We start from the raw sequence: 23,465 nt of genomic DNA on the forward strand, positions 1-23,465 counted from the left end.
GGCGAAACACAATAATACAGCCAAACTAGTTGTTAAAATATTGAAATGCTTCTATATTGGTTGGTAAGTCATCACTAACCCCATTTGCTAAGATCCCCACCACCATCCAGGAAACCTCAGTTCTCCCCTAAGACACCCTGGACCACTCCTCCTTTAATTTGGTAATTAAAGAGTTGATGGCACAGCATGGAGCCTTTGGGGCCTTCCTCCAGCCATTAGAGCAGAGCGTCATTGTGACCGGCCCTCCCGCTGCACCAGGTAACAGTATCGAGGGCACAGAACGGAGTGGAAGAGGAACTATCGTTCTGACCTTCTTCCACATCATGCCAGATCCCAGTCATTGTGCCCCCAAACAATGGTGCCTTTCCTTCCAGTCCAACAACACTGCCTGCTTCTCAGGCTTGAGTCAAATGCTTCAATAAGTCATTGCTATCTAAAAGTGAAATCTAACAGGGGGAAATAGGCCACAGACAGGATATGGGGCATGGTTGCTACAAGGAAGCCATGGTACACTGGTTTGCAATTGATTTGTGTTCTAGATCCAAACCCCAGTACCTATAAAAAAAATAAATAAATAAAATTAAAAAAAAAAAAAAACTGAACCAAGAGCCCACAGGAAAAAAAGCTAAACGTTTGTATTCTTGCTGGATCCATTCACACACAGGCTTATGTAGGAAGGAACTGCATGATATTTTCCATTCTGCATATAATTTTCCAGCAAAATCAGATGGAGAAAAATGTATTTAATTCAATAAGGAAATCAGTTTGTCACAGAAAACTTCTGCGGGAGGGGAAAAGACAAATCACAGGAAAGAAGATAAACTCCCAAGTTTGTAGGGGAGTTGTAGTTCCAACATTCCTTCTCCTGTGCCCATCTCAAACATACAGTGGTCAGAGGGTTTTCCAGGACCCCTGCCCACACTGCATCACTGAAGGTCTGTGTTAAGCAATAAAACAATCTCAACCTCAGGGCTTAAAAAAAAAAAATCAGGCAGTTCCTGCCTGTTCATGTGGGTTTAACTGTAGTCATAAGGCCTCTGGCTCTATTCATTCTGTGTAAGAGATGTGTTAAAAGAGAAAGTGTGTGTTTGTGTGTACGTGTGCACACACTGAGATAAAAGAGAGAAAGGATGCGAGAATAAGAATATGGAAAACAGAATGAAGCAGCATTTTAAACAGATGGAGGGAACTGAAGCGACGGTCAGAGCTGAGCATTCAGCACTGGCAAACCACAGGGAGCTATAGCAATCCAGCCAGAAACTTAGCAGAGGATCCTGAAGGCTCCTGCATTGGCCACTGTCTTGCCACTTTTCTAAGTTAGACAAGATGACCTGCAACTAACACCTTACATTCCCTGATAAGCTAGTGACAGCCAGTATTGCTTTTTAGCCTTTAAATATTTAACTTTTACAGCTGGGCGCGGTGTCTCACGCCTGTAATCCCAGCACTTTGGGAGGCCGAGGCAGGCAGATCACTTGAGGTCAGAAGCTCAAGACCAGCCTCGCCAACATGGAGAAACCCCATCTCTACTAAAAATACAAAAATTAGCCAGGCATGGTGGCATGTGCCTGTAATCCCAGCTACTGGAGAGGCCGAGGCAGGTTAATCACTTGAGCTTGGGAGGCAGAGGTTGCAGTGAGCCAAGATCACACCACTGCACTCCAGCCTGGGCAACAAGAGTGAGACTCTGTCTCAAAAAAACAAACAAACAAAAAATATATAAATAAAATATATATATATAAATATATAATATATACAATATGCATATATAATATATATAATATACGTATATTATATATAATATACGTATATAACATATAATATACATATATAAAATATATAATATACATATATAATATATAATATACATATATATGTGTGTGTATGTATATATATTTTTAACTTTTACCTTTCTGCAGTTTTGGTATTTGTCTGATTCTATACTCATGGGAGGACGTAAGCAATCCTGCTGGTGCCAAGATGTTGAGCAAATTCCAGAACCAGGGTTCTTGGCTGGCAGATGAAGGTCATAGGATGCTAGAAGCCCCAGAGAGAAAGAGCAGACTCCTGGGGTGCCTAAAGACAAAGGTTGCCACACTGGGAGTGACAGGTGGCATAGGCTTCTTCATTCTCACCTGATAATGTTCTAGGATAATCTGGTGACAGGAAGGGAGTGGGAAATGGAATGGGAGAAGGGTTTCATTGGCTTAAAAGGCTTTCAGCTGGACTTGTGATGACTCCTTGACCTGGTAAAATGGTGAGAAGTCATTTAAGCATCCCAAGGTTCTGTGAGGCAGCCGCATCTCTGACTTAGAGGAATTTTTTAATACCTGTGGCATTCATATGTTATAAAAGAATTATTTCTCTCTGAGCAGAGGGTAGATTGTATTTTTTAAAATACAACATATTTCATTGTACATATTCTTCTATAACAGGGGCTGGCAAACTATGGTCTGGGAACCAGCTGCCTGTTTTTAGAATTAAAGTTTTATTGGAACATGGCCATGCCTATTTTGTCTGTGGCTTCTTTCATGCTATAACAGCAGAGTTGAATAGTTTGCAAGAGACTGTATGGCATGGAAGTCTAAAATATTTACTGACCTTCTCTTTAAGAAACAGTTTGCCAAACTATTTTCTAGAGCCTTGCCACTTCCCACCTTCAACAAGAAATGTGGGTGGGGAGCGGGGGGTCTATGTTCCCTTGCATCAGGCCAGGTGGAACTTTGTGACCACCTCAGCCAATAGACTATGCAGAGTGATGCTATGTGACTTCTGAAGTTAGGTCATAAAAGATCATAATGTTCCACCTTGCTCTTTTGAGACACTGGCTTCTGGAACCAAGCCTCCACACTAGATTCCAGGATGGGATTTCTTAAGTAGGGGAATCAGAGGATAATCACGTTACCAGTAGTTACATTGTTAGGAGAACAAACCAGCCTCCTGAATAATATTGTTAGGAATTTCCTGGGCTCCTGTTCTCTCTCTTATCTGAAAAGTGGGCTATTCTGATCAAGCAGAAATCATTCAATCAACCAATCTGGCATTTACCTTTAGTCAGCAATGTGTTGGTAGAAGTAACAATGTTTGCTAACACAAGACAGAATCCCTTCCCTCAAGGAGTTCACCAGCTGGCTGAGAAGACAAGGTTAATGCAAGTGAAACATTGTTACAAAATAATATACAATCTAGATTATTCATATTATTACATAAAATAGAATATATTCTTGTTGTGATAATGACTATTAATAAAATGTAACTTTCTCATATTTTATAGCCCTTTGGTGTTTAATGGGCATTTTCATACACTTTGCCTCATTTTTCCTCTCCCAATAAAGTACATAAGAATTTTTACCCACATAATGATGGGTAAAAATGTGAAACTGAGGCAGATAGTTTGTAAAAGGAGATGGGGCTCAAGCTGAGCCTTTTAGATGGGCCACCCTGGAGATGGCGATGGAATGAGAAAAAGGCAGGCAGCGGCAGGTGGAGCTGGAGGCAGGTCTGAAGACAGACGGGTTGTGGTGTCATGTGGTCACCAGCCTGAGTGGAGTGGATTGAGAGCAAAGAGCCAGGACTGCTGGGCTCCTAGCTATTTTAACGGAAGGAGCATCTAGGTGGCCTGAATTGCTTAAAAATCTGGATGTTGGCCTTCTGAACCCCCTCCCATATGGAAGCAGTTACCATGGAAATTCGGCTACCATGTTCCTCCCTATACCCCAGAAGATTTCATTGCTGTCTGTCTGTTCCATGAGCTCTGCATTTCGGCAACTCCATATTACATTTTTCCTGCCCCAGAGTTGATCATAGCCAATGAGCATAACAATTGCTGGAGAGGAAAAGCTACTGTCTGTCCCTGTCTAACCTAGATTCCCTGCCCTATCTGTACCACCCAGCTGCCTCCTTCCCTACTCCTGCAGTCATTCTTCCAGGCGGCTCTGTCAGCCCCATCCCTGGAAGACAACTTTACCCTGCACTCTTTGAGAAAGCAGGGCCAGGCAGGGCCTGCTATTATAACACCACCAGGTACTTCTAGACAAGTGAGATGGTTATTTTATCTTCTATATTTCTCAGCCCCTTCCTCTACCCAGCCCCATTCAGCCACTAGAATTCCAGACCAACCATCAGCAGGCCAACTCCCATCCAGCCACGGGAACCAGGGTGTCAGCAGCTTCCCAACGACCACCAGGTGAGTCCCAGCAGTATTGCTGCTCACTCCCTGGCCTGGTGTTGGTGTGAGCCCTGGGCATCTGAGTGCCACCCTTGCCTCTGTGGGGCTTCCTCCAGCAATGAGCCTCCATCATGGGCCTCAGCCTCAGGTCCTGATCTCCACTCCAGCTCCCCCAAAACCCAACCATTTGTCTGGAGCCATCTGCCTAGTCCTTCCTTGTCTCCTCTTTACCCCTTCCACACTTCCTGTCATTAGAATGCAGATATGATGGTGTGCTATTCCCTAGATCTCAGATCAAAGAGAATGAAGAAAAGTATAAAGCCAGTCACTGAGAATGAAATCACAGATTTAAAAGATGTTTTTCATTCTGGGAGGAATCATAGGGTTTTCCCCCACAGGGCAGCTTTTAATTTAAATTACTTCCAATCCATAGCAAGACTTGCCTGTATCCACGATCGGTCAGTTCCAGGATGGCCCGTGGCAAGGTCTGTGCAGCCAAAAGGTTGAACTGTCTTGGGAAGCCAAATGGACAGCTGAGAGCACTCAGATGTGCCCTTAGCCATGGGGAGGAACTGGCATGCTACCTCCTCACCCTGAGAACTGGGGACAACTCCGAAGGATGGGCTCTGTGAAGAGGCACATGGGTTCATCTGAAGAGTGGTGGTACGGGCACAATTAGCAGAAACAGCCACTTGATTGGAAGACTTAAGATTTAGAGTCTGTTTCTGCTGATTTAAGTTGGTTTCTTCATGCACTTAGCAATTGACACCTTCTTAGAATGCTCTGGAAAATGAAGTCTCTTATAGGATCTGCTGAGCATCTGGCTCAGATCCACAGCCTGTTGTTTACATGCTTTCTAGAATCAAATGAGAGTCTCCAGCAACGGGCAATGACACTTGTGTAAAATGGCTTAGGTAAAATTCATTGACTCAGGCATACCCTTCTGTGGCATTTCTCCAGGTACAAGTTTTGGTTACTGTTTTTAAAGAATTCATTGTACCTGACTTTTTCATTATTAAGGGTAAAGAAGGAGAAAGTCAATGAGCCTAAAGACCTCAGCCTTGCCCTGGATCTGCCGGGATTTACACTCTTGGCATCTCAGTTTCTTTGTCCATAAAGATGATGTGAAATTACCTACCCAATAGGGATGTTCGGAGGGTCAAATGACAACCCTGGATGAAAGACCTTTGTAAGCTGAAAGTTGCTAAATATAAGTAAGATTATTAAAACCAGTTTCCCTCCTTTCAGATTCTCCCTCCTCCTTCCACACACACTAAACTCAGAATTTGCTGTTAAAGTTACAGAATATCAAACCTAGAAGGGTTTGATCATCTTCCAGCAAATAAGTTTACATTTCATCCAAAAACCAAGTTATGATTAGACCAAGAGCTCAGGCTAAATGAGTCACAGATTTGGCAGGCTTTTCCTCTAGTGCTTTGACAAGAAAATATGTATGGGGGCAGGGGTGTGTGTGCATGAACACGTGTGTGTACTCTTAGATACCAGGGGTAACCACTCACTAGGGTCACTCTAGTTGATGGCATTTAAAAAATTGAGGGACTCTGCAAATGTGTCCCTTCAAGACATTCATTCAAGGAACATGCATACTGCACTCATCTTTGTACTCTCCTTCTTAGGGACTCTCAACAAATAGCTGCTAGTGGAAGGCTCTGAGGGTGCTAAGATGGCCTTGGGTGCTACTTCTGGACCCAGCTTGTTGGATCCTTGTGTTTTTATTGCACTTAGAGTTTCCATGACTTTACCTATTTTCCTTCATATGCATTATTTTTGTTACTAAGTTGGCAGTAGTGCAGAGTGCCTCACAAAGCTGTCTGCCATAGTATACCTGCTGCTGCCCCGGAAAACCTCACTGTGGTTTGTGTCAGGTCTCTTCCCCTCACACTCCCAACATGAATCTTTTCACTGCAGGACAGAGCTCCCTGCCCCCAAGACAAATGGGCTGATTTGAGACAAGGAGGAAGAATTATAAAATCATAAAAATGTGCTTGGGATCTTGAATTAAAATTCCTCCACTTCTTCCTCTCTTTCTTATTAGGGAAAGATATTTTGGAAGAATGAACTTGGGTGGGAGGAGGGGAATGGCTGAGTAAGGAGAAGTGGGGCATGGCCTTGACTGCTCTGATCAGATGAATTTCCACCAGCTCTTCCTCTGGAACTCCAACTCTACTTCTGGTTAGCAACATGACCAGAAGATCCAGGCTGATGTGTCTAGTGGGTGTTGAGAGAGAGTCATGCCCTGGATGAAGCAACTTCAACACAGAGCCACAAATCCAATGCTCTCTGCTCATTTCTGATGCTTACCTTGATGGTGTCAGATTGGGAGGGGCAGAGGTCAAGGAACCAAATGACAATTTGGTGAAGTCCGCAAAAAGGGCGCAGCTGAACAATTTAAGAGAGCTATAACCCAAGGTGAGTTTGAGACATGATGTTTTCTAACAGCATTTGTGATCAAATGATTATTTTTTAATATACAAGTTATGACTGGCAGAGTTATTAGCAATCTTCCCCATCCACCTCCAAAAAAGTCTGCCTCCATTTTTCAGACTATCAGATGTCTCAGTCTCTCAGATCAACTCTTATCCCTTCCGAGGCCACTTTCCCTTTTCTGCTCTGTGTGTACACCAACTCAATCTTCTATCCCTCTCTGCCCTCAAGTCCTTCCACTGGGCCCCTTGGAGCCCATGTTCAGCCATCACCAAAAGTTTCTGGAGCCCTGCCATCTTCTCTGAGCCTCTTGCCCTAACTCTGGAGCTTTAGTCTGCCCTGAAGACACCACCTCCCTTCAGCCCACCAAGTGGCACCTCTTTTATTCTCTCACAGATGGCCTCCTTGCTTCCCATTGCTACTTCCAAGACATTTTCCAACCTTCTCTCTTCAAAATCCCCAGCTACTCTGAAGTTCATGCTTCTGAACTAGACCACTCCAACTCATTTCTGTTCCTGTCCTCTAACAACCCTTAAGTGATCCCCTGAATCATGGAAGTTTCTGGCACCTGACTCCCTATTTTTCTCTTCACCCTGGCTCTGAAACCCTTCTTGGCAATAACTTATGCAACACTTGGCTCCTCTGTTCTTTCACTTCTTCATCTCCATTTCACTTTCCTTCCAATGCCCCCCAGCTATCCTCACCATTGTCATTCTCCTGACCTTGTCACCACTAATAAAAGCACTAATTCAGAAAACTTTCGGCTAACCCTACTCAGACAGCCCATTCCAACCCAATAAGCCTGCATCTTCACAGAGAACTTCAATCCAGAAGCCACGGTTTCCTTATCCATCAGCCACCTTCAGTCCTAACCCTCCTTTTCCCCTCATCGTTCCACTCACTGCCCAGCAATCTCCCCATCCCCTTACCCCTCTCTCTTTCTCTCATATGCTCACTTGATTCAATCTCAGTTCAGATTAAGCCCAACCATCCACCCACTCCATACCTCCACCTGAGTAGCAGATTCCTGTTGGAGAAAAATGCATAACTGGTCTCACAAAAAATGCCAGCTGGTCTCACATTTAATTCATGATGACCACAAGTCTTAAGGGGGCCCTGCCTGGAGAGCCTGCTACACTGCCAAGGCATGCCCCACCACTCCTCAATGCAACAATTGCGAGCTTTCTTTTCTGTCCTCAAACTGCCCACATCCCTTCCTCTTGCTTCGCTCCCAGATGAGTATCTTGCCTGATATTTTACTGAGAAAATAGAAAAAGCAATCAGACAGCAACTCTTCCATCTTTCCACCACCAAATCTCCTAATTTGTCTGCATCTGTCTCTTCCATTTTCCCTCCATTAAAATGATGAAGTATTGCTGCTCCCATATAGAGCCAATAACTCCCCCTCACCTTCTCAAGGTAGTCACCACTGCAATTATTTCTTCTCCTTAACACTTTGGACAATCTTAACATCAAACTCATACACTCAAGTGTTCCCAGGAAAACTTCTTTATTTCATCATTCTTGGGCAAGGCCAGGACTAGGCTGGAGCAAGAGAGGTACCTCGGGCACCTGTGAGTGGTCCTGGAACTTCAAGCCCTCACCGCCTCTCATGCTTTCCCCCATTCATGGCCTTGTCTCTGGATTCTTCAGAAAAAAACTCCTCAAAAGACTTGTCTTCAGTTCTTCTTGCTGTCTCCCAGTCCCTTTTCACATCTTTTCCCAAGACCGTGGCAAACGCCCATCTCCTTTATAACATTCATCACAATGACAATTAAATAATTGTGTAATCATTTGTTTGATGTCCATCTTTGCTACCAAAATATAAGCTCCCAAGAACAGGGGACAGATCTACAAGGTCCCCACCATAGCGCCTCTCTGTTCCTCAGTTTTCCTATCTGCAGCATAAGGATAATAATGTACCCAATAAATATTGGTTTTTATGATACAATATCCCTAGCATCTAGCAAGTTCCCAGGCAATCGATTCATCAATAATTGTTGAATGAATCAATAAGTGAAAGAATAATTCCAGGACTGACATATTCCAGGACTGACATATGGAGGAAGATCAACAGGGTTGAATACTTTTCTGCCATAAAGTATAGTACGGTGTGAAAAAGTGGCAGTAAAATGGCCTAAGGATGCAAGGCTCCCTGCCATGTTTTGGTGGCAGTGAAATGTACTCCATATCTTCCTCTCCCATGTTTTTGGTACCTTCATTCTGGCGCCTAAGATGCCTATCATCAAGTCAGGTTCAACCTGCCCTTTGCTTCCCAGCCCAAGAGAGACTGATGGTGAAATCTTTGGGAAAACCAAATCATTAGTGCAGTTTCCACTGGCACACTGGGAAGGGCTTGCCACAGGTCTACAGGGAAACATAAAGGCAAAGAGACTGTCCTGCTGTTGCCACAACAGAGGGGTTACTAAGGAAACAGCCCCTGCCCCCTCTCGGATTCCTGGCTCCTCGGGACCTTCTCAATTCTCCCAGGGCCAACAAGACTTGAGCAGGTCCTTAGAACTCTGTCTCCACTGTCTCCTTCCTCTCCTTGAGAGGGAGAAGGAGGCACCAAGTGCTCACAGGCAGAAGAGACCCATGGAGGCCTTGCAGAAAGCCTCCAAGACTCTGGGTCCCTCCTGGCCGTCTGCTTTCAGAGGCCTTGGGGTTCAGAGCCAATCCCTTCCTGCACCTTCCCCTCTCCACTTTCCTCCTCATAAAACCATTGGCAGGCATGACCACCAGAAAATGCTAAGGTGCAGGCATTTGCATAGCCCTGCAGGGACTATTACAGCTTCCCCTGGCGTTCGCCCGGAGGATAATAATAGCTACAACTTGCTTGTAGTACCAGAAAGCAAGTGGCATTTATTTATTTTTTTTTTTGAAATATTTAAATATTTTTTATTATAATTGTATATTTTTAAAAACTCTAGATATTGAAGTAGGTAAATTTGAGCTTTTTTTTTTCATCCAAGTCAGTTTTAAAATCTAGTGATTTAGTTTTATTAATTAAGAACAATCTCACCATGGCATAAGAAGGCTCTGATAACATGCTACCACAACAAATGTTCCTGAAAGTTCTTTAGGTTCGGTTTGCTTACAGAACAATAAATGTTCCCTGTTTGGAAATAGTCCCCAAATGTTCCCTCTTGTTTAAACTGTGTGAATTCTTTTTTTTTTTTTTTTTTTTTCTTTTATTATTATTATTATTATACTTTAGGTTTTATGGTACATGTGCACAATGTGCAGGTAAGTTACATATGTATACATGTGCCATGCTGGTGCGCTGCACCCACCAACTCGTCATCTAGCATTAGGTATATCTCCCAGTGCTATCCCTCCCCCCTCCCCCCACCCCACAACAGTCCCCAGAGTGTGATGTTCCCCTTCCTGTGTCCATGTGTTCTCATTGTTTAATTCCCACCTATGAGTGAGAATATGCGGTGTTTGGTTTTTTGTTCTTGCGATAGTTTACTGAGAATGATGATTTCCAATTTCATCCATGTCCCTACAAAGGACGTGAACTCATCATTTTTTATGGCTGCATAGTATTCCATGGTGTATATGTGCCACATTTTCTTAATAAATGGTGCTGGGAAAACTGGCTAGCCATATGTAGAAAGCTGAAACTGGACCCCTTCCTTACACCTTATACAAAAATCAATTCAAGATGGATTAAAGACTTAAATGTTAGACCTAAAACCATAAAAACCCTAGAAGAAAACCTAGGCATTACCATTCAGGACATAGGCATGGGCAAGGACTTCATGTCTAAAACAGCAAAAGCAATGGCAACAAAAGCCAAAATTGACAAATGGGATCTAATTAAACTCAAGAGCTTCTGCACAGCAAAAGAAACTACCATCAGAGTGAACAGGCAACCTACAAAATGGGAGAAAATTTTCGCAACCTACTCATCTGACAAAGGGCTAATATCCAGAATCTACAATGAACTCAAACAAATTTACAAGAAAAAAACAAACAACCCCATCAAAAAGTGGGCGAAGGACATGAACAGACACTTCTCAAAAGAAGACATTTATGCAGCCAAAAAACACATGAAAAAATGCTCACCATCACTGGCCATCAGAGAAATGCAAATCAAAACCACAATGAGATACCATCTCACACCAGTTAGAATGGCAATCATTAAAAAGTCAGGAAACAACAGGTGCTGGAGAGGATGTGGAGAAATAGGAACACTTTTACACTGTTGGTGGGACTGTAAACTAGTTCAACCCTTGTGGAAGTCAGTGTGGCGATTCCTCAGGGATCTAGAACTAGAAATTCCATTCGACCCAGCCATCCCATTACTGGGTATATACCCAAAGGACTATAAATCATGCTGCTATAAAGACACATGCACACGTATGTTTATTGCGGCATTATTCACAATAGCAAAGACTTGGAACCAACCCAAATGTCCAACAATGATAGACTGGATTAAGAAAATGTGGCACATATACAGCAAGTGGCATTTAGAGGCAACTCCTTGGTCTCTGGCTGCGATTTTTCTTAGCTTGGCGGCCTGGATTACAGGGCTTGCAGGAGTCGGTTCAGCATCACCCTCAGGTCCTGTGGCTGCATCTGCAAGAGCTCTTTCCTTTTATTGCTCCCCATCACCCACTGTTTCCCAATATAATTTGCAACTTGCTTCAGGTTTCCTTTGGGGTCAGGCTGTCTAATATTTGGTTTCACCCCAAAGGTGCTAGGGCCATCCCTGTTCCCCTGCCTTGAAGCGTGAACCAAACCCACACGGCTGCTAACCTGGGAGTGGGCGAAACAGCCCCCTGTTTCCCAGCTTTCTAAAACTGGCCCATTGTGTGTCTTGCTCTACCCATCAGCCCTTGCTTCGAGATGAATTGGCTCCAAGCCACCAGACTTGGCAGACGCCTCCTTTTCTCAGCTCCCAGAGGAAGACCTGTGGCTTTGTTATGAGAGAGAAGCTCTTTTAACAAAATATGTTGCAAAAAGAAAGCTCTTTAAATATTTGTTTTAAAATAAGATTCATAGAAAAACATACTTTTTCCAAACCAGCATTTCCTCTGTATTATTCTGGAGGGACAATCTCAGATCAAAAGGAATAGGAGCTTTTTATTGGGAACAGTTCCTGAACGACTTGATTTCAGTTACAGAAATATCCCCTTTATTTTTTGGTCAGAAATTCAGTGTTGGCTTTAACAGGACATTGAAAACTCACATTAATAGTGGTAGCTCCTTGTCTTTCTGTGTTTTTCCTTTCTAAGGGGCCCCTGCAAGCACACTGGGCCTTTGGAAAAATGAAATCGATTATTGCTCCGGCACCATGGCTAGGTTAAAAATGTCCTTGTTGCAATACAATTCTGGACATGGGAACAGGCAAAGATTACATGACGAAGACACCAAAAGTAATTGCAACAAAAGCAAAGATTGACAAATGAGATCTAATTAAGCCAAAGAGCTTCTGCACAGCAAAAGAAACTATCAAGAGTGAAAGACAACCTACAGAATGGGAGAACATTTTTGCAAACTAGGCATCTGACAAAGGTCTAATATCCAGCATTTATAAGGAACTTTAAGTGTACAAAAAAAAAACCTCATTAAAAATTGGGCAAAGGACATGAATAGACACATTTCAAAAGAAGACATACATGTGGCTAACAATCATATGAAAAAATGCTCAACATGACTGATCATTGGAGAAATGTAAATCAAAACAACAATGAGATACCATCTCTCACCAGTCAGAATGGCTATTATTAAAATGTTAAAAAATAACAGGTGCTGGCGAGGTTGTGGAGAAAAAGAAACGCTTATACACTGTTGGTGGGAGTATAAATAGTTCAGCCATGTGGAAGACAATGTGGCAATTCCTCAAAGACCTAAAAACGGAAATACCACTTGACTCAGCAATTCCATTACTGGGTATATACTCAAAGGGATATAAATCATTCTATCACAAAGAAACATGCATGCTCATATTCATTGTAGCACACTATTCACAATAGCAAAGACATAAAATCAACCTAAATGCCCATCAATGGTAGACAGACAAAAAAAGTGTGGTACATATATATACCACGGAATACTATGCAGCCATAAAAAAACCGCAAGATTATGTCCTTTGCAGGAACATGGATGGAACTGGAGGTCATTATCCTTAGCAAACTAATGCAGGAACAGAAAACCAAATACCACATGTTCTTACTTATAACTGGGAGCTAAATGAGGAGAACACATGGACACATAGAGGAGAAAAATACACACTGGGGCCTATCAAAGGGTGAAGGGTGGGAGGAGGGAGAAGTTCAGGAAAATTAACTGATGGGTACTAGGCTGAATACCTGGGTGACAAAATAATCTGTACAACAAACCCCACAACACAAGTTTACCTATATAACCAACCTGCATATGTACCCCTGAACTTAAAAGTTAATTAAAAAAAAAAAAAAGTCCAGGTGTGGTGACTCACGCCTATAATCCCAACAATTTGGGAGGCCAAGGTGGGTGGATCACTTGAGCCCAGGAGTTCAAGACCAGCCTGGGCAACATGATGAAACCCCATCTCCACTAAAAAATTACAAAAAAGTATCCAGGTGTGGTGGTGTGTGCCTGTGGTTCCAGCTACTCAGGATTCTGAGGTGGGAGACCTGATCACAGGAAGTTGAGGCTGCAGTGAGCCGAGATCATGCCACTGCACTCCAGCGTGGGCGGCAAGAGTGAGACCATGTCTCAAAAAAAAAAAAAAAAAAAAAAAGAAGAAGAAGAGAACGAAAAAGAAAAAGAAGATTTCTTTGTTAGGCGTTTCAGTCTGTGATCTACTGAATTGTAACAATGAGGTGGGCCACGATAAGTATGTGTATGGCGGTTCCTTACACACACTCATTACTTACACACTTGTCAGCTGTGAGGACTTCCCCTCTCTGAGTTTTGGCCTCTTCAAATTTATAGTAGGAATAATATTGCTTCCCTCACACCATTTTTGCTAAGAATTACATTGGGATCATTTATGTGAAGCACTTAGCATGGTGCCTAGCACATAGCGAATGGGAGTTACAGCCAGAGATACAAAAGACAGTCTGTTATGCAGGTTCAATCTGGGGGTGCTGAGGGAGGTTGATAAGGCACCAGACTCCTTACAACATAGTTGTCTATTAGTTTCATCCTGCCTGGGCCCCCTATCTTTAATACCTGAAGAGGTTCACTCACTAGGGACTTTATTAGGACAAGTATGGGTTTGACAAGGGATGTCTGAGTCCATAAAGTAGAATGAAAACTTTATATACTTGATTGTAGTGAACCAAAAATGGGGTAGTGAAGCAGCAACCAGGGATTTTTTTCCCCTTCTTCTTTAGCAAAAGAAGCTGTCAAGTCACAATTTAGCACATCTTCAGGGCAACTCCTTGCTAGGAAGATGTAAGCTTGGGAAGCCCCTGCCATGGGGAAAAATACATTTATTTGACTAAGGAAGTTGTTTCTCCTGTGGCATGCAAAGGTCTGAGGAAGATCTGCATAATTTATAAAAGAATCCCAGGGATCCCCTAGAAGAGAAAGGATTGATTGCATTTCACCACTACCAACCATGGCCAACATCAGCACCAACCATCACCACCACCAAAACTACCACCTCCACCACACCATCTCACCACCAGCCATGATCAGCACCACCACCACCACCTCCACTTCCATCACACAACCTACCACCACCACTTCCACCACCATTGCCGTACCATATAGTGTTCCTAATATCACCACTGCAACACCACTAATCACCACCACCATCTTCACTCCCCTCCACCACAATCATACCACCTACCATCACCACCACCACCATCACCACCTCCATCACACAGCTCATCATTGCCAGAACCACCATCACATCACTCTCACCATCAGTACTATCACCATCAGCCAGGTTAAGTGGCTCACGCCTGTAATCCCAGCATTTGGGAGGCTGAGGCAGGGGGATCATTTGAGTCCAGGAGTTGGAGGCTACAGCAAGCTATGATTGTGACACTGCACTTCAACCTGGGCAACAGAGCAAGACCCTGTCTCTAAAAAAAATATACATATATTACCACGATCATTAACACCACCAGCCACCACTGCTGCCATTGCCACCATCACTCTAAACAGCAACATCACACTGATATGCTTTGGCTATGTCCCCACCCAAATCTCACCTCAAAATGTAATAATCCCCATGGGTCAAGGGCAGGGCCAGGTGAAGATAATTGAATAATGGGAGCAGTTTCTCCCATACTCTTCTCACCATGTAAGACGTGCCTTTGTATCTCCTTTTCCTTCCACCATGATTGTGAGGCCTCCCCAGCCATATGGAACTGTGAATCCATTAAATCTCTTTTCTTTATAAATTACCCAGTCTTAGATATGTCTTTATGAGAAGCATGAGAACAGACTAATACAGTAAATTGGTACTGGTAGAGTGGGGTACCCAAAAATGTGGAAGCAACTTTGGAACTGGGTAACTGCCAGAGGCTAGAACAGTTTGGAGGGCTCAGAAGAGGACAGGAAGATGTGGGAAAGTGTGGAACTTCCTAGAGACTTGTTGAATGGCTTTAACCAAAATGCTGACAATGAAGTCCATGTTGAGGTGGTCTCAGATGAAGATGAGGAACTTGTTGGGAACTGGAGCAAAGGTGACTCTTGCTATGTTTCAGCAAAGAGACTGACAGCATTTTGCTCCTGCCCTAGAGGTTTGTGGAACTTTGAACTTGAGAGAGACAATTTAGGGCATCTGGTGGAGAAATTTCTAAACAGTAAAAATGTTCAAGAGGTAACTTGGGTGCTGTTAAAGAATTCAGTTTTATGTATTCACAAAGATATAGTTTGGAATTGGAACTTATTTTTATTTTATTTATTTATATATTTATTTTACTTTTTTATTATTATTATACTTTAAGTTTTAGGGTACATGTGCACAATGTGCATGTTAGTTACATATGTGTACATGTGCCATGCTGGTGTGCTGCACCCATTAACTCGACATTTACCATTAGGTAGCTCTCCTAATGCTATCCCTCTCCCCTCCCCCCACCCCACAACAGTCCCCAGAGTGTGATGTTCCCCTTCCTGTGTCCATGTGTTCTCATTGTTCAGTGCCCATCTATGAGTGAGAACATGCAGTGTTTGTTTTTTTGTCCTTGTGATAGTTTACTGAGAATGATGATTTCCAATTTCATCACTACAAAGGACATGAACTCATCATTTTTATGGCTGCATAGTATTCCATGGTGTATATGTGCCACATTTTCTTAATCCAGTCTATCATTGTTGGACATTTGGGTTGGTTCCAAGTCTTTGCTATTGTGAATAGTGCCGCAATAAACATACCTGTGCATGTGTCTTTACAGCAGCATGATTTATAGTCCTTTGGGTATATACCCACTAATGGGATGGCTGGGTCAAATGGTATTTCTAGTTCTAGATCCCTGAGGAATCGCCACACTGACTTCCACAATGGTTGAACTAGTTTACAGTCCCACCAACAGTGTAAAATGTTCCTATTTCTCCACATCTTCTCCAGCACCTGTTGTTTCCTGACTTTTTAATGATTGCCATTCTAACTGGTGTGAGATGGTATCTCATTGTGGTTTTGATTTGCATTTCTCTGATGGCCAGTGATGATGAGCATTTTTTCATGTGTCTTTTGACTGCATAAATGTCTTCTTTTGAGAAGTGTCTGTTCATATCCTTCACCCACTTTTTGATGGGGTTGTTTTTTTCTTGTAAATTTGTTTGAGTTCATTGTAGATTCTGGATATTAGCCCTTTGTCAGATGAGTAGGTTGCAAAAATTTTCTCCCATTTTGTAGGTTGCCTGTTCACTCTGATGGTAGTTTCTTTTGCTGTGCAGAAGCTCTTGAGTTTAGTTAGATCCCATTTGTCAATTTTGGCTTTTGTTGCCATTGCTTTTGCTGTTTTAGACATGAAGTCCTTGCCCATGCCTATGTCCTGAATGGTAATGCCTAGGTTTTCTTCTAGGGTTTTTATGGTTTTAGGTCTAACGTTTAAGTCTTTAATCCATCTTGAATTAATTTTTGTATAAGGTGTAAGGAAGGATCCAGTTTCAGCTTTCTACATATGGCTAGCCAGTTTTCCCAGCACCATTTATTAAATAGGGAATCCTTTCCCCATTGCTTGTTTTTCTCAGGTTTGTCAAAGATCAGATAGTTGTAGATATGTGGCGTTATTTCTGAGGGCTGTGTTCTGTTCCATTGGTCTATATCTCTGTTTTGGTACCAGTACCATGCTGTTTTGGTTACTGTAGCCTTGTAGTATAGTTTGAAGTCAGGTAGTGTGATGCCTCCAGCTTTGTTCTTTTGGCTTAGGATTAGCTTGGCGATGCAGGTTCTTTTTTGGTTCCATATGAACTTTAAAGTAGTTTTTTCCAATTCCATGAAGAAAGTCATTGGTAGCTTGACAGGGATGGCTTTGAATCTATAAATTACCTTGGGCTGTATGGCCATTTTCATGATATTGATTCTTCCTATCCATGAGCATGGAATGTTCTTCCATTTGTTTGTATCCTCTTTTATTTCATTGAGCAGTGGTTTGTAGTTCTCCTTGAAGAGGTCCTTCACATCCCTTGTAAGTTGGATTCCTAAGTATTTTATTCTCTTTGAAGCAATTGTGAATGGGAGTTCACTCATGATTTGGCTCTCTGTCTGTTATTGGTGTATAAGAATGCTTGTGATTTTTGTACATTGATTTTGTATCCTGAGACTTTGCTGAAGTTGCTTATCAGCTTAAGGAGATTTTGGGCTGAGACAATGGGGTTTTCTAGATATACAATCATGTCATCTGCAAACAGGGACAATTTGATTTCCTCTTTTCCTAATTGAATACCCTTTATTTCCTTCTCCTGCCTGATTGCCCTGGCCAGAACTTCCAACACTATGTTGAATAGGAGTGGTGAGAGAGGGCATCCCTGTCTTGTGCCAGTTTTCAAAGGGAACGCTTCCAGTTTTTGCCCATTCAGTATGATATTGGCAGTGGGTTTGTCATAGATAGCTCTTATTATTTTGAGATACGTCCATCAATACCTAATTTATTGAGAGTTTTTAGCATGAAGTGTTGTTGAATTTTGTCAAAGGCCTTTTCTGCATCTATGGAGATAATCGTGGTTTTTGTCTTTGGTTCTGTTTATATGCTGGATTACATTTATTGATTCGTGTATATTGAACCAGCCTTGCATCCCAGGGATGAAGCCCACTTAATCATGGTGGATAAGCTTTTTGATGTGCTGCTGGATTTGGTTTGCCAGTATTTTATTAAGGATTTTTGCATCAATGTTCATCAAGGATATTGGTCTAAAATTCTCTTTTTTGGTTGTGTCTCTGCCAGGCTTTGGTATCAGGATGATGCTGGCCTCATAAAATGAGTTAGGGAGGATTCCCTCTTTTTCTATTCATTGGAATAGTTTCAGAAAGAATGGTACCAGTTCCTCCTTGTACTTCTGGTAGAATTCAGCTGTGAATCCATCACATCCTGGACTCTTTTTGGTTGGTAAGCTATTGATTATTGCCACAATTTCAGATCCTGTTATTGGTCTATTCAGAGATTCAACTTCTTCCTGGTTTAGTCTTGGGAGAGTGTATGTGTCGAGGAATTTATCCATTTCTTCTAGACTTTCTAGTTTATTTGCGTAGAGGTGTTTGTAGTATTCTCTGATGGTAGTTTGTATTTCTGTGGGATCGGTGGTGATATCCCCTTTATCATTTTTTATTACATCTATTTGATTCTTCTCTCTTTTTGTCTTTATTAGTCTTGCTAGCAGTCTATGAATTTTGTTGATCCTTTCAAAAAACCAGCTCCTGGATTCATTGACTTTTTGAAGGGTTTTTTGTGTCTCTATTTCCTTCAGTTCTGCTCTGATTTTAGTTATTTCTTGCCTTCTGCTAGCTTTTGAATGTGTTTGCTCTTGCGTTTCTAGTTCTTTTAATTGTGATGTTAGGGTGTCAATTTTGGATCTTTCCTGCTTTCTCTTGTGGGCATTTAGTGTTATAAATTTCCCTCTACACACTGCTTTGAATGTGTCCCAGAGATTCTGGTATGTTGTGTCTTGGTTCTCATTGGTTTCAAAGAACATCTTTATTTCTGCCTTCATTTTGTTATATACCCAGTAGTCATTCAGGAGGAGGTTGTTCAGTTTCCATGTAGTTGAGCGGTTTGGAGTGAGTTTCTTAATCCTGAGTTCTAGTTTGATTGCACTGTGGTCTGAGAGACAGTTTGTTATAATTTCTGTTCTTTTACATTTGCTGAAGAGAGCTTTACTTCCAACTATGTGGTCAGTTTTGGAATAGGTGTGGTGTGGTGCTGAAAGGAATGTATATTCTGTTGATTTGGGGTGGAGAGTTCTGTAGATGTCTATTAGGTCCGCTTAGTGCAGAGCTGAGTTCAATTCCTGGATATCCTTGTTAACTTTCTGTCTCGTTAATCTGTCTAATGTTGACAGTGGGGTGTTAAAGTCTCCCATTATTATTGTGTGGGAGTCTAAGTCTCTTTGTAGGTCACTCAGGACTTGCTTTATGAATCTGGGTGCTCCTGTATTGGGTGCATATATATTTAGGATAGTTAGCTCTTCTTGTTGAGTTGATCCCTTTACCATTATGTAATGGCCTTCTTTGTCTCTTTTGATCTTTGTTGGTTTAAAGTCTGTTTTATCAGAGACTAGGATTGCAACCCCTTCCTATTTTTGTTTTCCATTTGCTCGGTAGATCTTCCTCCATCCTTTTATTTTGAGCCTATGTGTGTCTCTGCATGTGAGATGGGTTTCCTGAATACAGCACACTGATGGGTCTTGACTCTTTATCCAATTTGCCAGTCTTTGTCTTTTAATTGGAGCATTTAGTCTATTTACATTTAAAGTTAATATTGTTATGTGTGAATTTGATCCTGTCATTACGATGTTAGCGGGTTATTTTGCTCGTTAGTTGATGCAGTTTCTTCCTAGTCTTGATGGTCTTTACATTTTGGCATGATTTTGCAGCGGCTGGTACCAGTTGTGCCTTTCCATGTTTAGTGCTTCCTTCAGGAGCTCTTTTAGGGCAGGCCTGGTGGTGACAAAATATCTCAGCATTTGCTTGTCTGTAAAGGATTTTATTTCTCCTTCACTTATGAAGCTTAGTTTGGCTGGATATGAAATTCTGGGTTGAAAATTCTTTTCTTTAAGAATGTTGAATATTGGCCCCCACTCTCTTCTGGCTTGTAGAGTTTCTGCCGAGAGATCCGCTGTTAGTCTGATGGGCTTCCCTTTGTGGGTAACCCGACCTTTCTCTCTGGCCGCCCTTAACATTTTTTCCTTCATTTCAACTTTGGTGAATCTGACAATTATGTGTCTTGGACTTGCTCTTCTCAAGGAGTATCTTTGTGGTGTTCTCTGTATTTCCTGAACCTGAATGTTGGCCTGCCTTGCTAGATTGGGGAAGTTCTCCTGGATAATATCCTGCAGAGTGTTTTCCAACTTGGTTCCATTCTCCCCGTCACTTTCAGGTACACCAATCAGATGCAGATTTGGTCTTTTTACATAGTCCCATATTTCTTGGAGGCTTTGCTCATTTCTTTTTATTCTTTTTTCTCTAAACTTCCCTTCTCGCTTCATTTCATTCATTTCATCTTCCATCACTGATACCCTTTCTTCCAGTTGGTCACATCAGCTCCTGAGGCTTCTGCATTCTTCGCATAGTTCTCGAGCCTTGGCTTTCAGCTCCCTCAGCTCCTTTAAGAACTTCTCTGTATTGGTTATTCTAGTTATACATTCATCTAAAGTTTTTTCAAAGTTTTCAACTTCTTTGCCTTTGGTTTGAATTTCCTCCTGTAGCTCAGAGTAGTTTGATCGCCTGAAGCCTTCTTCTCTCAGCTCGTCAAAGTCATTCTCCGTCCAGCTTTGTTCTGTTGCTGGTGAGGAACTGTGTTCCTTTGGAGGAGGAGAGGCACTCTGCTTTTTAGAGTTTCCACTTTTTCTGCTCTGTTTTTTCCCCATCTTTGTGGTTTTAACTACTTTTGGTCTTTGATGATGGTGTTGTACAGATGGGGTTTTGGTGTGGAAGTCCTTTCTGTTTGTTAGTTTTCCTTCTAACAGACAGGACCCTCAGCTGCAGGTCTGTTGGAGGTTGCTGGAGGTCCACTCCAAACCCTGTTTGCCTGGGTATCAGCAGCGGTGTCTGCAGAACTGCAGATTTTCGTGATCTGCGAATGCTGCTGTCTGATCGTTCCTCTGGAAGTTTTGTCTCAGAGGAGTACTCGGCTATGTGAGGTGTCAGTCTGCCCCTACTGGGGGGTGCCTCCCAGTTAGGCTGCTCAGGGGTCAGGGGTCAGGGACCCACTTGAGGAGACAGTCTGCCCGTTCTCAGATCTCCAGCTGCATGCTGGGAGAACCACTGCTCTCCTCAAAGCTGTCAGACAGGGACATTTAAGTCTGCAGAGGTTACTGCTATCTTTTAGTTTGTCTGTGCCCTGCCCCCAGAGGTGGAGTCTACAGAGGCAGGCAGGCCTCCTTGAGCTGTGGTGGGCTCCACCCAGTTCGAGCTTCCCGGCTGCTTTGTTTACCTAAGCAAGCCTGGGCAATGGCGGGTGCCCCTCCCCCAGCCTCGCTGCCGCCTTGCAGTTTGATCTCAGACTGCTGTGCTAGCTATCAGCGAGACTCCGTGTGCGTAAGACCCTCAGAGCCAGGTGCAGGATATAATCTCCTGGTGCACCGTTTCCTAAGCCCGTCGGAAAAGTGCAGTATTCGGGTGGGAGTGGCCCGATTTTCCAGGTGCCATCTGTCACCCCTTTCCTTGACCAGGAAAGGGAACTCCCTGACCCCTTGTGCTTCCTGAGTGAGGCAATGCCTCGCCCTGCTTCAGCTGGCGCACAGTGCGCTGCACCCACTGTCCTGCGCTCACTGTCTGGCACTCCCTAGTGAGATGAACCCGGTACCTCAGATGGAAATGCAGAAATCACTCGTCTTCTGCGTCGCTCATGCTGGGAGCTGTAGACCAGAGCTGTTCCTATTCGGCCATCTTGGCTTCTTCATTGGAACTTGTTTTTAAAATGGAAGCAGAAATTAAAGTTCGAAAAATTGCAGCCTGACAATGTGATAGAAAGAGAAAAACCCTTTTTCTGATGAGAAATTGAAGCCAGTTGCAGAAATTTGCATAATTACAGGGACCCAAATGTTAGTTGCCAAGACAGTGGGGGAAATGTCTCCAGGGCATGTCAGAGACCTTCACAGCAGCCCCTCCCATCACAGGCCCGGAGGCCTAGGAGGAAAAAAATGGTTTCATGGGCCAGGTCCAGGGCCCCCCTGCTCTGTGCAACTTAGAGACTTGGTGCCCTGCCTCCCAGCCGCTTCAGCCATGGCTAAAAGGGGCCAAGGTACAGCTTGGGCTGTGGCTTCAGAGGGTGCAAGCCCCAAGCCTTGGCAGCTTCCACATGGTGCAGAGAAGTCAAGAATTAAGGTTTGGGAACCTTTGCCTAAATTTCACAGGATGTATGCAAAGCCACAGGGGCAGAGCTGCCCAAGGCTGTGGGAGCACACCTCTTGCATCAGTGTGTCCTGGATGTGAGACATGAAGTCAAAGGAGATCATTTTGGAAATCTGAGGTTTAATGACTGCCCTATTGGATTTTGGACTTGCATGGGGCCTGTAGCCCCTTGCTTTTGGCCATTTTCTCCCATTTGGAACATGTGTATTTACCCAATGCCTGTTCCCCCATTGTATGTAGGAAGTAACTAACTTGCTTTTGATTTTAGCTCATAGATGGAAGGGACTTGCCTTGACTCAGATAAGACTTTGGACTGTGGACTTTTGAGTTAATGCTGAAATGAGTTAGGACTTTGGGGGACTGTTGGGAAGGCAAGATTGGTTTTGAAATGTGAGGACATGAGATTTGGGGAAGATGAGGGGCGGAATGATATGGTTTGGCTGTGTTCCCACTCAAATCTCACTTTGAATTGTAATAATCCCCATGTGTCAAGGGCAGGGCCAGGTGGAGGTAATTGAATCATGAAAGATTCAATTTCATGATTGAATGAAATCATTCATTCCCCCACACTGTTCTCATGGTAGCAAATAAGTCTCACAAGATCTGATGGTTTTATAAATGAGAGTTCTCTTGCACAAGCTCTCTTGGCTGCCACCATGTAAGACATGCCTTTGCTTCTCCTTTGCCTTCTGAGATGATTGTGAGGCCTCTCCAGCCATGTGGAACTGTGAGTCCATTAAACCTCTTTCCTTTATAAATTGCCCAGTCTCAGGTACGTCTTTATTAGCAGCATGAGAACAAACTAATACAACCACTAACAACAGCATCACCCTCCCCACCTCTATTCACAACATGTCACCACCACCATTTCCTCCCCACCTTCACCATCACTCCATCCCACAAAATTTAGACTGTAAGTCTAGAAAGGGGGATGTTGGCTTCGGCTAAGATAAAACTTTATTGGATATTGATTTTGAAATTCAATCATTTTTGACCATAAACACCTTCTTGTTCACCCCCAGTGAGGCCAGCTTGGGAATTGGTCATGACTAGGATGACTATATGTCCCTATTTGCCTGAGACAGAACTTGTTTACACTCATTGTCCTGGCATAATTATCATTTTTTAAAACTATATTGATATTGTGGTTGAGGTATACCTTACATCAGTAAAGTATATACCTTTTAAGAGTACAGCACAATGATTTTTAAAATATGTACACACTTATGTAACTATTCTCCAGATCAAGATATAGAACACTTCACCACACCCCTTCTTCAGCATAATTATTAAAGCATCACTTTTCACTCTCAAAAATTCTTGATTTAGGCTGGGCACAGTGGCTCACACCTGTAATCCCAGCACTTTGGAAGGCCGAGGTGGGTG

The 23,465-nt window shown here is 42.9% G+C and overlaps 1 long non-coding RNA gene across 2 annotated transcripts in view; it reads right to left on the reverse strand.

The window, feature by feature from the left end:
- Positions 1–23,465, reverse strand: part of LOC129058634 (uncharacterized) — a 164,944-nt gene that overhangs the window by 42,853 nt on the left and 98,626 nt on the right. The window contains exon 1 of one of the 2 annotated variants that reach the window (XR_008523898.2): positions 1,910–2,121. The exons of the other annotated variant lie outside the window; for it this stretch is intronic. This is a non-coding gene — a long non-coding RNA (uncharacterized LOC129058634). Of the gene's footprint in view, positions 1–1,909; positions 2,122–23,465 lie in introns of those variants that run through there. 2 annotated transcript variants of the gene reach the window in all.

The sequence above is a fragment of the Pongo abelii genome, chromosome 2 (genome assembly GCF_028885655.2).
Source record: "Pongo abelii isolate AG06213 chromosome 2, NHGRI_mPonAbe1-v2.0_pri, whole genome shotgun sequence".
Taxonomy (NCBI): Eukaryota; Metazoa; Chordata; class Mammalia; order Primates; family Hominidae; genus Pongo; species Pongo abelii.